The sequence below is a fragment of the Trichechus manatus genome, unplaced genomic scaffold (assembly GCF_000243295.1).
Source record: "Trichechus manatus latirostris isolate Lorelei unplaced genomic scaffold, TriManLat1.0 scaffold00050, whole genome shotgun sequence".
NCBI lineage: Eukaryota > Metazoa > Chordata > Mammalia > Sirenia > Trichechidae > Trichechus > Trichechus manatus.
In genome coordinates, this window is record NW_004443986.1 from 6676538 (window position 1) to 6692138 (window position 15601).

General features: G+C 39.0%; 1 pseudogene; it reads left to right on the forward strand.

The window, feature by feature from the left end:
- The first annotated feature begins 13920 nt into the window (after positions 1-13920).
- LOC101355104 (40S ribosomal protein S2 pseudogene) lies at positions 13921-14780 on the forward strand (annotated as a pseudogene).
- Positions 14781-15601: the final 821 nt, after the last annotated feature.

Here is a 15601-nt window from a genome sequence, read left to right on the forward strand (position 1 = left end):
TAAATTTTGAAAAATATTTTAATGGGCTTTAATATTAAAAATGTCATATATGATGTGTGCTTATGACAGTTTATAGTTTAAAATCAAAACAAAAGTACCCATTAATTAAAATAAAACAACAAAGTATACATTTTCAAAATAACCACGTTAATTTAATGTCATGGATGATGTTGCTTTGCTGAAACCAAATTGCCACTTGAACCTGAGTGTGGTATGATTACAACTCACAGATTCCTTTAAGCCCAATGTTCTAATACTTACCAAGTGCCATATGATGACTCAGTTTTCCCACATATTTCTATATTAAAACCTCTGTAAAACTATCCTTTTGGCAATGCATTGTGAAATCATTTGGCGTTTAAGTAACTCAAATCCATCGTTTTTATAGTAAGTCTTACCTCGTCTTATTTTGTTACTCCAAGATAATTAGAACGGTACCCTCTTAGTGTTCATTCAATCATAAATATTTTCAAATACTCAAAATATATGGCAGTGTGCAGTTACAAGATGGACATCACAAATAATCCAGAATCCATTAAATTAAAATGAAAGACAAAACATTAAAAATTCACATAAATGTTTCTGAACCTCTTAAGACTATATCTTTAGCTCTAGTTTGAATAAGGCCGTATTCAAGGAGTAAAGTGTTTCACTGCAAGTGAATAGATAATTGCAAGTAGTTTGACTTTCCCAAAGTACTATTATATTCAAAGATTTGAGAGCTAATGAATTTCTAGATTACTTCTAGTCCTTATTTCCTAAAACCTCATTCTATGAAGATTTATATAGCCCATTCTAGACCTAATTTGGTTATGAATTCCAAGCATTTGTCCTCCAAACTCACAAAGACAGACATGAAGCAGTATTCTAAACTAGCCTCAACTTACCAAAGTGCTGGCTTTAAAAAATAAACTCTTAGCTTGACTAATGCCAGTCTTTTGTATTTCGAAGTTACTTAATATTAAAAGAGAGAAGTCTAGGGCATGGAATGGCTGTTTCCAAGTAGCATTCTAAAGATCCAAAGATAACTTATAAATTTGACTTGTGATTATACCTATTATAGCCATAGGACCAGATATGAGGTAGTAAAAAATAAGTTAGCACCATTTAATATATTTGTTCAAATATAAGTACACTATATCATTTTCATCTGTTCAATATCAAAGATAATTACCATCATGCCAAAATAAATGTTTGATTTTGAATAAGCTTCCTCTATTTTAATTATTATTTAGCAAATGCACAGTATTTAATAGCTGCAAATTAACTAATCAAATGTTATTGAATCTTGACATTAAATAATTTTTTCTCAATATGAATTTTGCAGAACTGACAAATAAATATAAAAACCAAGGCATAATAAATGAAGATTCCTCTTTGTTGGTTATTTCATTCAAAAAGGAATTGGCAATGCCTTTTTCCATCCCCATAGCCTGCACAGATAATTCTAAAGTGTAAAAATTCTGGAGCAGTTCATGGCTTCAACACTGCAACATAGTAAAAATCTAAGTTTTGTCAAACCAAGAAAAATGGAAAGGTTTTCATCACGATCTCTTTTCCTAAGAATAACCCACTTTTTTTATTTTGAGAGCCTGCCTCTTGAACTGTTAATGACAGAATGATCCGTTGATATATTCTGATGATTTCTGCTGTTACAAAATTCAATTTGACAACTGACAAGAAAAATAAATATTACTCCCAAGAATGTTTGCTTCCTATTTTGTGAAACTACAGTGTTCCTTGCAAAACACAACTGGTACTATGTACACCAAAAACCAAACCAAACCAAACCAAACAAAACAAACCCATTGCTGTCAAGTCCATTCTGACTCACAGCTATCCCATAGGACAGAGTAGAACAGTCCCATAGGGTTTCCAAGGCTGTAATCTTTACGGAAGCAGACTGCCACATCCTTCTCTGGCAGAGTGGCTGGTGGATTTGAACCGCCAACCTTTTGGTTAGTGGCTGAGTGCTTAACCACTGCACCACCAGGGCTCTGTACCATGTACACAGTACTTATAAAACAAGGGGGATGTTAAAAACACAGAAAACAAAGCACCAATATTTTATGAATGGCTTGCTCATGTAACCACCTTTCTGTCACACCAGCTACACTAATCTGAGCAGTTGCTATCCTAGCGGATGTTTTGGCCATACCTGCAAATGACTAGCAGCAACACAGCACCTCAGTATCATTCATAGTCCAGAACTGAAAACAAAAAAAGAATGAGGTATTTCAAACAGAAATTCACAGAAGTGTTTGAAAGGCTGAAAGAGTAAAGAGCTGAATGTGAACTAACCCAGATATTAATATCTGGAAGAAGCAGCTACTATCTCCAGTGCCAGGGGAACAAAAGGGAGGAAAAGGTGGTAGAACTCAGGAGCCTACTTGCTAATGCATTTCCAGAGTAACTCATGGGATTCTAGAAACACCAAAGAGAGGCCACCCATGTCATTACTGGGACTATGGCTAAAGCACCCTACAGTAAGTGCTCGGACAGCGGGGGTGGGGTGTGCTGACCACTAGTGTGGAAACAACCGGGCTCTAGGTGGCTGGTGCTGGAACCAACGAGGAGATGCCACTCAACAGATGCTGGGGCTACCAAAGGCCCCCTGCTTGCAGGTAGTGGTTTAGCGAAGGAGAGTGCCACTCAGCAGGTGCTGGAATACTTGAGAGGGCACCAAGCATTGGTGCTAAAACTAAGGGAAAGGCTCTGTGCTATGGATACTGAAACTGCCAGAGGATACTGGAGGCTGTAACTTCATGCTTCTGTGGGAAAGGAAACCGGAAACAGGAAGAGTTATTTTTGCCTTTCTTCATTTTCTAGTCTCTTGCCAGGGCCTCCCACTGGCAGGACATAACTTGAATCCTGCCAACCAGAAACACTTGGAGAGTTAATTGTGGGGTAGAAGAACCCTACAATGTGTAGAAAAGCACAGAAGGGCAAAAATGGAGATTGAGAGCAAACAAGCAAATAACTGGCACATCCACTATCTTCTATGACAATTTTTCTGTGGTATTTATTTAGAGTGACTACACCCTTATTTCCTAATGAGAATTCTTCAATCTTAAGTGAAGGAATAAATAAATAAGATTATATAAATAAAAGATAAGGATATAATATATAGCATATAATATAATATGTAATATATAATAACTATAAGCTAGTGACTTTATTTAAGCCTGCTATTGAAGAAATTCCGATTTAGTGTTCTTTAATAAAGGTCCATTTAGCAGATTTATGGAAACAAACCTGAAAAGGCACATGGAGTAGGTTTATGCGAGTTACAAAATGACATTTGTCTTTTCTTATGGTCATGAAACTGAATTAATGTTCTACCCATTTTTTTTTTGTTGTTATTCTCTTCAAATTCCACTATATAATGTCATTGAACAGATAATTTACACAAAAATTGAATAATCAGGGAAAAATTATTAGATGTCTTAGATTAAAGATGGCTTATAATTCTTTGCTACTCTTTCCATTCAAATTTCCCTTCACCCTGGACTGACCTTAGTGATTTGCTTGACTAATACAATGTAGAAGTGACATTCTGGGATTCCCAAGTCTCGATCACAAAACGCCTTGCAGCTTCTGCCCAGGTCTCTTTGAAAACTTGTGCTGAGTGAAGCCAGTTGCCATGTAAGAAGTTCGACTGCCTTGAGACTACCATGCAGGAGAGACCACATATAGGTGCTCTGGTCAACAGCCCCAGCTGAGCCTCATCATTGAGTCATTGCCACAAGGTGCCAGACCTGAATGTGAAGCCATCTTGAACCCTCTAGACCAGCCCATCTGCAAGCTGAGGACCACTCAAAACCGAAAGCAAACCCATTGCGGTTGAGTGGATTCCTACTCAAAGCGACCCTATAGACAGAGTAGAACTGCCACATAGGGTTTCCAAGGCGAGGCTGGTGGATTCAAACCGCCGAACTTTTGGTTAGCAGCTGAGCTCTTAGCCACTGCACCACCAGGGCTCTCTGAGAACTACAGTCCATACTAAAATGAGCAGAGAATTGCCCAGACAAGTTCTACCTAAATTTCTTGGCTACCAGATTGTGAAATACAATAAAATGGTTGATTTGAGCTACTGAGTTTTGGGGTAGTTTGTTACGCAGCAATTAATAACGAAACGGTCTTTCTAGTAATCAAAAAAAATGCACACTAAAGCAAATTAACTATGCTATGTGTAACCAAGTTATGCTGCCTAAATGAACTAAAAATATTTAAATTAAAAAACATTACTGACAAAGCTTCAGAGACGAAGATATACTCATATTGGTTAAATTGAAAACTATTAAGAGTCTTTGAGGGAACCTCTTTGACAATGTGAAGCTAATACAATTTGATCTTATGGCTTCTCACAATGATGAAGCCCTTTCTGGGGCACTGGAAAGACCCTAGAAATTCATGTTTGTAATTTTGTATTCTTTTTCTCAAAGAGGCTCTCCAAATTGTATAAACTTTAATTCCCACAAAATAGAATCCATCTATGAAGAATACACATTAATAATCATATAATTCTTTTGGCCCTTCTCATTAAAATTGGTATTTTCCCCAAGAATATAATTCAAAAACAGGGGGGGGGGGCAATTATGTTTATAAAACATTTATCAAGGCATTATACATGATAGAGAAATAAGCTGAAAACAAACCAATGTTCTATAAAAATAGACAAGTAGTTCAATAAATTATATCATCTCTTAAAAATTTGTTACAAAGTTTCTATTAACATTAAACTGCTTATGTCTTAGTGAAAAATTTAAACTTGTAAGTTTATATAAACTGTGATTACAAGTATAAAAATGTATATATTACAGATAAAAACTGGAAAGAAATTTGGAGAAGGGAAAACAGTTACGTTCGGATTATGGTTACAGGATGAAAATTTGCCCTTGTTTATTTATTTTAGGTTACATTTCTCACCTAAGTTGCACCTCATTACAGTCAATAATAAGTGATGTGAGCTCTCTCAGAAATCAGCTTCTGAAGTTTTCTCAGAGACATGCTGTATGTAAAAGCTGAAGCTAAACTAAGGAAGTTACTGTGATGCCCAAAGCTAGGAATAGCAGCGGGAGGATGTGGAGGGCCACTTCTCATTTTTTCTCAAAATCTAAGCTGGAAAAAATAAGGCTGTCATTAGAAAGGTAAATTCAGCCTCTTGGAGAAATTTGACTTCTTTCTATTCCCTTTTTGCATCATGAATGGAAAAATAAAACTGTTAGGAGTCAGAAATCAGAGGCAACACCTTTATCCATTCCTTTCTCCTCCATCTTTATACAAACATGTATGCATGTGCATGTGCACTTGAGGGCTTGCAAATGCACACAGACACACACACACACACACACACACAGACACACACACACATTTGAACCGCCAACCTTTTGGTTAGCAGCCAAGCTCTTAACCACTGAGCTACCAGCACCCCTATTATCAAGTAGACATACTTAAATAAAATATTAGCTATTTTAATAATTGTTTGAATATTGGGATATGGTAGAAATAGCAAGATCTAAAGTCTAGTTAGGAGCCTTGGTGGTACAGTGGCTAACAGCTTGGCTGCTAACCAAAAGGTCAGTAGTTAAAATCCCCCAGCCACTCCTTGGAAACCCTATGGGGCAGTTCTACTCTGTCCTATACGGCTGCTGTGAGTAGGAACCAACTTGATGGCAATGGGGTTTTTTTTTTTTTTTTTTTTTTTGAAGTCTACTTCTGGGTTTATGACCTGGTTATTCAACTGGCAGGGACTTCTTGCTTGCTGAGAACTTCCTTGTCTCCATCTGTAAAATGGACTGTTCTTTACTATGCAATCACCAAGGTATAGTCTGATGCCACCATTATGTGACTCTTCACAAATGAAATGGGTACCATTTAAAAAGCAGAGAGTTTATGAAGCCATGGTGCTCTGAGTGACTTTTATCTCCTTTTGTGTATTCTAATTTGAGATAATAGAATTTTAGATGATAAAATCTTGGGTCATAGAAATAAATACAATTAGAGTTGATAGAAATGAATTGGAAGAGAAGCCAACTTCTGACACTCAGCACCATGCTGTGAGAAGGCAGGGAACTCCAGCTTCTCTTCCCTTCCCCAAATGGAGAAAAGAGTACAATAAAGTGGTGGCCTCCTGCCACATTCTTCCTTTTTAGTTATTCGTTAGAGAGAAACACAAGGAGAGACATTTTAATCTGCCCTCATAGGAAAGGTATGAAGAACCTCCCTTAGACCTCAAAGTAGGTTTCACTCCTTCCATTGTACTCTTAAATGCTCACACCTGACTCACGTGCTGGCTAAAAGCCAACTAAAACGGGATCCTTCTGTCTGATTGAGATCCAGTGGGGCAGCCATTAAAGCAAGAGCATGTCAGGAACCTCTGTTTTCACATAAAGCATCCTTTTGCTGTCTTCAAGCAGTAACAGGAAAGCTTGCCTTTCAGATATTTCCTTGCAACGTGCATTTAAACTGCCCACCACGCAGTTGCCATTAAAATCCATGCTGATACTAAAATGGGATATGTTAACTATTCATGCTACACAATTCTCCTAGTTTTATCCCTAAATCATTTTTAATCAAAAGACAGCTTTAAAAGTAAATCATATTACCCCAGCCACCTATCAAAATTGACTTCACAGAGCAATGGCTTAATACTACTTCCTTGGCTTTTACTCATGGTAAAAATGAGATAAGACCATATATGGAAATTCTTTGTATTATTTTTGTAAAATATACACATTACGTTACATATTTTCCCTCATATAAAGGCTAAAATGGCAAATTATTTTCAGAGTTCTGGGATAAGAAAGTATCCTCTGCTTAGTCTTAATAAGCTAGTATGTTTGCTCTTATTAAAAAAGTAGCATCCCCTCATAGTTTTGGTTTTGCTTTGGCTACTAGGAAAGCTTAGGCTGAGTTTTGTGTACACTTTCAGAATTTTCCATATCCCTGGGCTTGTTTGTTTGCTTGTTTAATATAATTAACCTCGTCCTCCCACCTCTCCAAACGTGTCATTATTACATATGGCTAAATTTTGTTGTTGTTAATGATTTTCAATTTTATTGTACAAGTATTTTTATTATCAGGTACTTCAAGTCATTTTAGGAGAAGGTAGTGTATAAATATATAACAATGTTTGCCTGTGTGTATATATGTGCATGTGTGTTGTATGTAATTATCACAAAAAAAAAATCTATAGAGGTAGAAAGACCTTATCAATAATTTAACTGAATGGTTTTCAAACATATTTCTACCATGCTTGGAGAACCAATTTCTGCAAACAAAACATTGCCCCAAAATGTTTGAAATAGAGCAGGGGGGAGGGAGGAAAGCAAAGTTCTTCTGGCTAAGTGATAGAGAGATAAGAGTCAGCTCTGGACTCACTCCACAGAACTCATAGCTTTCCATGGTATACATTTGGAGTGGACACTGATCAAGTTCAGTCCTTTCCTTTTATAAATATGGAAACAGAGGCACAGAGAAGTTGTTGGTGATCTAAAAACATTTACATAATTATCTTAGGTGAGGGGAAGGACAGCACACACTACAGGGGAAGTGAGCACAATTGGACTAAACCAAAGCTAAGAAGTTTCCTGAATACAACCAAACACTTCGAGAGACAGAGTAGCAGAGGTAGAGGTCTGGGGACCATGCTTTCAGGGGACATCTAGGTCAATTGGCTTAACAAACTTTATTAAGAAAATGTTCTGCATCCTACTTTGGCGAGTGGCATCTGGGGTCTTAAAAGCTTGCAAGTGGCCATCTAAGATGCATCAATTGGTCCCAACCACCTGGAGTAAAGGAGAATGAAGAACACCAAAGACACAAGGAAAGTATCAGCCCAAGAGACATAAATGGCCACATAAACTTTACCAGCCTGAGACTAGAAGAACTGGATGGTGCCTGGCTACCACCAATGACCGCCCTGAAAGGGAACACAACAGAGAGTCCCTGATGGAGCAGGAGAAAGGTGGGGTGCAGAACTCAAATTCTAGTGAGAGGACTAGACTTAATGGTCTGAAAGAGACTGGAGAAACCCTGAAAGCCTGGCCCCCAGATTCTCTATTAGCTCAGAACTAAAACAATTTCCAAGGCCAACTCTTCAGACAAAGATTAGACTGGACTTTGGGACATAAAATGATACTCATGTTGAGTGTGCTTCTTAGCTCAAGTAGATACATGAGTCTAAATGGGCAGCTTCTGTTCGGAGGTGAGATGAGAAGGCAAAAGGGTCAGGAGCTGGTTGAATGGACACAGGATATCAGGGGTGGAAAGGAGAAGGGTGCTGTCACAGTACAGGAAGAGCAATTAGGGTCACATCACCATGTACGTATAAATTTCTGTATGAAAGACTAACTTGAAATGTAAACTTTCACTTAAACTACAACAATAAACAAACAAACAAAAAGATTTGGCATACAAAATTCTTTAAACAAGTGAAGACGAAAAGATACACGCAAATATGGCTTTAGACCTTGAAAACTACTTGACTTAAGATCATTAAAAAAGAGAAGGAGGGAATAGAAAGCTTTCCCAAATTGAGAACAATTTTAAAGAATATCATGATAAAGGAGTTTTTAATAGAAAAAAAAACTAATTGAAAGGAAATAGGTAAAATCAATACTTTGAAGGCATTACTTCCGTTGTGTTTTCCTCACATTGCCTTCTTTTTAAGTTTTCAATGTATATTAGTAAATGATACATTTAACAAAATAACATTATAAATGAGTATAACTTTAAGAGAACATAATATATCTTATTTAGTCATCCTTGTGCTACTCTTTATCACTTTATTAAAATTATTTTAATTGAAAAATAAAATAAAAGCATTTACCTAGTTGGTGGCTAGATCATGACCAGAACTCAAATTCTCTGATTTCCAGATCTTTATTTTTGTCACAGTAGAAGGGTACATCCTAATATGGGTTTAAAGGAGGGTCTAAGATTGTCCTTAACTCAACAATGCAGTAAATACTATTTTCTCTCAAATCCAGCACTACTTTTTTCCTCCTCACAGGCCTATGGTCCAGTGAGGGGTTTCTCTCTTGTTTTTATGTTTGCTTCCAGTCTTTTCCCCAGGCAAACCTAATGGATGTTAACTTTTTGACCCTCTGGATAAATAATCAAGTGGCCCTGCCTTTTTTGCATATTAAAGAACCTTAACCAAGATAAATACTTTGAAAAATCTTGATGACAACTTATTTTTCTTTCTTCGACAGTTCTTAAATGATTGGCATGAATTTGACTTTTAATATTACGCACATCAAATTCTGTCATCCATTTAGTAAAGCTTGTTCGTGTTCTTGTGAACCTACTATCAATATGCCAGAGACTGAATTGACCTGGGAGCATGGTTTATCTTACAAATGTCTCTAGATAAAAACTAGGTAAGTAGAATGTGTACTTGCATGATACACTAAATTTTCAGACACACGTTGGCTATATCACGGAAGAACTAAAAATTGTGATTCTTGACTCTCAATTTCAAATGGAATAAGAATTTCTCAATCAAATTTATATCACTTAATAATTGACTTCACATCAGGACTTTTAAGAGAAATGCATCCAAAGTTTACCATTTTTTATTTGTTTTAATATTTATTCCTTACAATATATAGGCTTATTTTGTATGCTAGATACTTGGCTATTTCATTCATAGAAATAATAATTTAATAAAGGCCATTTCAACATCAATGATCTCAAGGATCATAAGAAGAAAACACCACCCTCTAGCACTGAAACACTTAAACAGCAAAGTCATGAGGATAGGCTGCCTCTCAGTTACCAGACAGACTCACCCAGGTGAAGGGCAAAACAGGAAGGTCTGGAGTTTGGGTATTAGCAAGGAAACCTCAAAGGGACTCCATACATCCTGAGGCCTCAGAAGGTATGTGATACCTGAGGTATGGAGGAGAATGGTGGAAAGGGAAGCAAATCGTTGTCAAAGAGATACTGACCAAAGCAGTGTCTGACCCGTTTACAAGAGGTTGGGAAAAACCTGGCATTAATTAAATTAGTGCCTGTGTAAAGTCCCAGGGGCTTTTCTGAACCAGAAATAGGTTTCAGATCCAAAGACAGCTTCGTAGATCATAGAGGGATGAAGAGCCAAGCATATCTTGCTAGTTCACGATGTAAACAACGAACAGAGCAGAGCTTCTAAGGGTTAGCATTTACTTTAATGGATGTTGGCCTCCTGGTGGAGAAGGGGAGATGAAAGCGGATCAATTGGCCAATTTAAACATATAAGGCTTATCCAAAGAAGTAAACTTTTGTCCAGGCTCCACCTTTTGATAGTTCAATTGTGTCTTGAAAAGCTCCTAAAAGTTTGCTCCTGTTCTTAGCCTCCATTCTGGAGTTCCATCAGATGTCAGCCTCATCTTTAATCTCTCCAGTCTCCTTCTAATGATGCAAGATTTTTTTTTTTTTTTTAATGAGGGTTACCAAATTACAAGCCAAATTACATATACATTATCCAAAGGAGTAAACCCCATACACCACAAGCAGCCTTGACATAGCGAAAATCTTTCAAGTCTGAGACAAAACAGGATGAAAAGATAATAATAATCTGAACTGGCAAAATAATGAAGAGCTAATGAAAATGATTTACAGAGGAGGCTTAACGAATCCTTTACCCATGAAAGTATGATGCTGAGACTGTGCAGAGAGAGAGGCTTGTCTAAATTATTAAACATTATAAAATACCTTGAAAAATACAAAGCCCTCTATAAATACAGGATCCTATGTGAGTGTTATTATTTTGCTGGCAGGAAAAAGGGAGCATGATAATAACAGTAATTTGATTTCATGGAGGGCCTATCATCTTAGACACTTGTGCCTTTGAATGCCAGCTTATTAAATCCTCAGGACTATCTGAGGAGAAAAGTAACCAATGTTATTAGCTCCACTTGCAGAAAAGAAATTGAGATACAGACAGATTAAGTGGCTTATACAAGGCTTATGAAAGGTTGCTGTGAGTAGAAGGAAGACTCTTTAGCTACTAAGGTGGAAATATGGTCCACAGATAAACAGTGGGCAAGAGCTGACCTTTTCCTATCCAGACCCATCAAGAAGATAAGCACCATCCTAGCCAAAGGCTATCTGAGGCAAAAGGGGGATGACACTAAGAAGGGACCCAGGAGTGTGTGGTGAATGTCTGGGGCAGCAGCTCAACCCAGGAGCCTCAGTGAAGGGTGTGGCTTACCTTGCTCCGCAGAGAGGATGCTAGGGCATCGTCCTGGCCTGAAGCCAAACCTGGTTCTCCAACATCACCCTCCCCCACCCTCACTCTCAGACAAGTCTAGAGAGATACCACATAGTCATTAGGAAGCAATCACTTCAGAGCCATGCTCTGAAAAAAAGATTAGAATGAGGAAATCTGTAAAATTATTCAAATTAAATAGGAAGCACACTCATTAACAGGAAAATCAAATGCCAAAATGAAAAGAGAAGGAACTCACAGAAATAAGTCAAAGAGGATATGGAGTGTCATTCAAAAATACTACTACAGGATTCACTTTCAATCCTTACTACCTTTTTTGATTAAAAAAAGACATTAATGAAATGTTCTATAGTATCAATTAATAAGAAATTAATGAGCTATACATACTTTCATAAAGAAAAAAGGCATTGCAAACAGATTCTTAAAGCACTGTTGAGTTAGCCACATTCTATACGATCAGCAAGATAGAGAATAAAGGAAAACAGGTGCTATACTATTCAATATACTATTCAGTTTATGTAGTGTGTGTATTTATATAGTATGCATACATATATACTGAACAGTATAACAATTGGTTTTCTTTATTGTTATATGCACGTTTGAAAGGTTACTAGGAAAAAATGTTATTAGAAATGAACAGCTACAGATAAACCAAAATCTCTCTTCTGTTAACAAAAACTATTCTGCTATATTTAAAAATAATATTAATAAATACCAAAGAAAACACATGATGACATCTAAGGAAAAAAGAGTTTACTGAGAGACCTCTAGTATCAAGATTTTCAACCAGCTTGCTGGACCTAAAGACAAATCCTGGAAAAGAAAGTAAATTGTTGTAAAATTGCAACAAGCAAGTGTGTATAGGTTAATCACAAGGAATTTCAACCTTAGGAAACTGCCAAACTCAATTTACAACACGAGAAATCATAATTCCGTTAAGTGATGTAATTCTGTAAGACGGAAGCTAAAGCAATGCACTTAACTATCAGTAGCTAATTTCCTTTTTGCTTGAGCCCAGAGAAACATACACCCTCTGCACGGTAAGGGTTCTAAGAAACCGCTCACCATTCTAGCCTAGAAAATGGGAGAAACTGGAGGTTTATAAGAGCCAGGCAATATTTTCATACATGTCCTGTGCTTCCAGGCAGTATGGTTATTTAGTGTGATTTTATATGATATTCCGATTGGTCAGATGTCCATTCTAATGGGCCAGAGTCTATGTCATACCCATTGTTAAATACTTTTAACATCACTTTGCATCCAGGAAAATGTCAACCTAAACCTGCCCAGATAGTTGCGCAGCTACCTTTATTCAAGTCTTCTAAGATGACTGGGTATTATTTACCAAGATGGATTTCTATCATTATATTTAAGTTGTTTTTTTGTTTTTGTTTTTTTTTTTTATTCTAAATGGAAAGAAGCAGCACTATGGCACCTGAACTGACAAATCAGCTATAAGGAAGACCTTGACGAGTGCTGGTCAGACCCAGAGGAAGGATGACACAGTATGCTGTTATAACAAAAGAGAGGAATGAACATAGTAACACGGTTCATGAAATATAAGAGACCAGGAGAGGCCGGGAGATACTCTTAAGCCTGACTGCCCCATGGTATCATGCAGTATTTATGAAATGGTTTCTAAAGGTAGAGCTATCTAAGTTCAAATGCCAGCTCCACACAAGAATTCACAGGGAGAAGAAGAACGACGAAGAGTGCTTCGACTAAAAGGAATATAATGCACGCTGTGTGAGAGTATGAATGAGCATAGATCGTTCAGGAAGCAGGAAGTAGTTTATAACACTGCAGCATATAAGTGGGGTAGAGGCAGAAGTAGAGGTCGGAGGACTTGGGGAATGGCAAGAAGAAAGAATACAACTGTCTTATAATCTTAGCCATATTTTCCATTTTAACATCCTGTCACTATGAAAAATGATTTTTTTTTTTTAGGGAAATAGAAAGCTTTATTATAAGTATAAAAGGGACTGTTTAGTTGTCTCCAATCCTTCCTCTGAAGCAGAGTGAGTCACCCCCTCATTCCCTTCTTCAGACAAGTGTCCTTCCACTGCCCTGGGCACCAATCCCATCTACAGTTCCTCCAGGCTGCTGGGGAACTCCCTCAGCCTGCTCCCAAGCTGCTGAGAGAGCAGGGCAGCAGCCCTGGAGCACCATCCTCAGGGTCAGCAGGAGCAGGGTCAGAGCAAAGCGCCACTCATGAAGGTCAGTACGGCCACCAGCAGGTCCTTCAGTGTCCTGCAGGAGGCTTTAAACCATGACATCAGTGGCTTCTTGACCTTCAGCGAGCAACATCTTGTCACTGCAACTCTGTTATTGTTAGCTAAAGACTGGAAATTACATAAAAATCATCAATAGGGGACCAATATATACATTTTTGTATATCTATAACCATAGCGGTTAAAAAAAAGTGGCACTTTATACACATTGACATGGGTCAATCACTAAAATATATTAAGTAAAAAAAGAAGAGTACTAGACATGCTCATTTTCATTTTAAAATAGGATATATATATTTAAAGAAGTCACTGGGTAGCTCAAACGTTTAAGCACTCAGCTACTAACTGAAAGGTTGGCAGTTCAAATCCACCCAGAGGGGCCTTGGAAGAAGGACAGTTGGCAATTTCCTTTCGAAAGATCGTGGACATTAAAAATCCTAGGGAGCTTCTTCTTCTCCAAGAAAACACCAAATGGCGGATGACGCAGGTGCAGCCGAAGGGCCTGGAGGCCCCAGGCACCGGGGGACAGTAACCCGCGGTGGCTTCCGCGGACTTCGGCTCTGGCCTACCGGGCCGGGGTCATGGCCGTGGTTGTGGTTGGGGCCAGGCCGAGGCCACCGAGCTCACAGAGGCAAAGCCAAGGACAGAGAGTGGCTCCCCGTCACCAAGCTGGGTGGCCTGATTGAGGACATGAAGATCAAGTCCCTGGAGGAGAGCTATCTTTTTTCCCTGCCCATCAAGGAATCTAAGATCATTGACTTCTGCCTGGGGATGGCCCTCAAGGACGCGGTTTTGAAAATAATGCCTATGCAGAAGCACAAGCGCGCTGGCCAGCGGATCAAGTTCAAGGCATTCGTTGCCATTGGAGACTACAATGGCCATGTCGGCTTAGGAGTTAAGTGCTCCAAGGAGGTGGCCACCGCTGTCCGCGGAGCCATCATTCTGGCCCAAGTTCTCCATCGTCCCAGTGCAGCAGAAGCCCATACTGTTCCCTCCAAGGTGACTGGCCGTTGAGGTTCTGTGTTGGCGCACCTCATCCCCGCACCCAGAGGCACTGGCATAGTCTCGGCCCCTGTGTCCAAGAAGCTGCTGCTGATGGTTGGTATCGATGACTGCTACACCTCAGCCAGGGGCTACACTGCCATCCTGTGCAACTTCGCCAAGGCCACATTTGATTCCATCTCAAAGACCTACAGCTCTCTGACCCCTGGCCTCTGGAAAGAGACCTGTTCACCAAGTCTCCCTACCAGGAATTCACTGACTATCTTGTAAAGACACATACCAGAGTCTCAGTGCAGAGGACCCAGGCTCCAGCTGCAGCCACCACATAGTGGTTTTTATACAATAAAAATAAACTGAGGAGTTTCCGCAAAATGGAGGGAGTTCTGGCAAAATGGCGCTATAGGCAGAAGCACCATGCCGTCCCTCCACAGCAAAGATCCGAAAAACTAAGCCAAACAGAGAATACAATAATCCTGAAACCCTAAAATATCAAATGAAGAGATAAAGAACTCAGCCAAGCACCAAATGGAGTAAGAAAACTAACAGAGAATGGACAGCAAGGAGAGATTCATGCAGAGGTCCCTTACCAGCTAACGCAGCACGGATCCACCATCTTGGACTCCTATCGGAGACCAGCAAATGGGGGTACGAGAAAGCAGCCTCACGGAGTATCCAGCGGGAGACAAAACAACCGTCTGTCATCTCTCCATTCCAACGGCAAGCTCCCATAGCATTCTTTTTTGTTTGTTGGTATGTTTTTGGCTCTTGTTCCTCTCTCCTCTCTCCCATATCCATCTTAGCTCCACACATAACAACCTCCCTGCTGCATCCTACCTACCTACACCGTGCGCTTGACATCACACCACCAAGCAGTACAGGCATGACCTACTGGAACCTGGCCTGCACTGATTACCGACCCGCCCTGGTGGCTGTAGTAAGTGACACAAACAACCCGTCCCAGTAACTCCTCTTCAGCTAGACCTGCCCTGCTGTAACATATCTGAGTGACTGACCCTGCCAGTTGGAGAAGGAGGCAAAAAGTATTGAGCGCACAGACGAGCAAACAACAAACAACACACATTCCGCCTGCTCAGACATAGTCAAATTTTTTTTTTAAACAGGGACAAAACAAACAAATCTACAATCAATA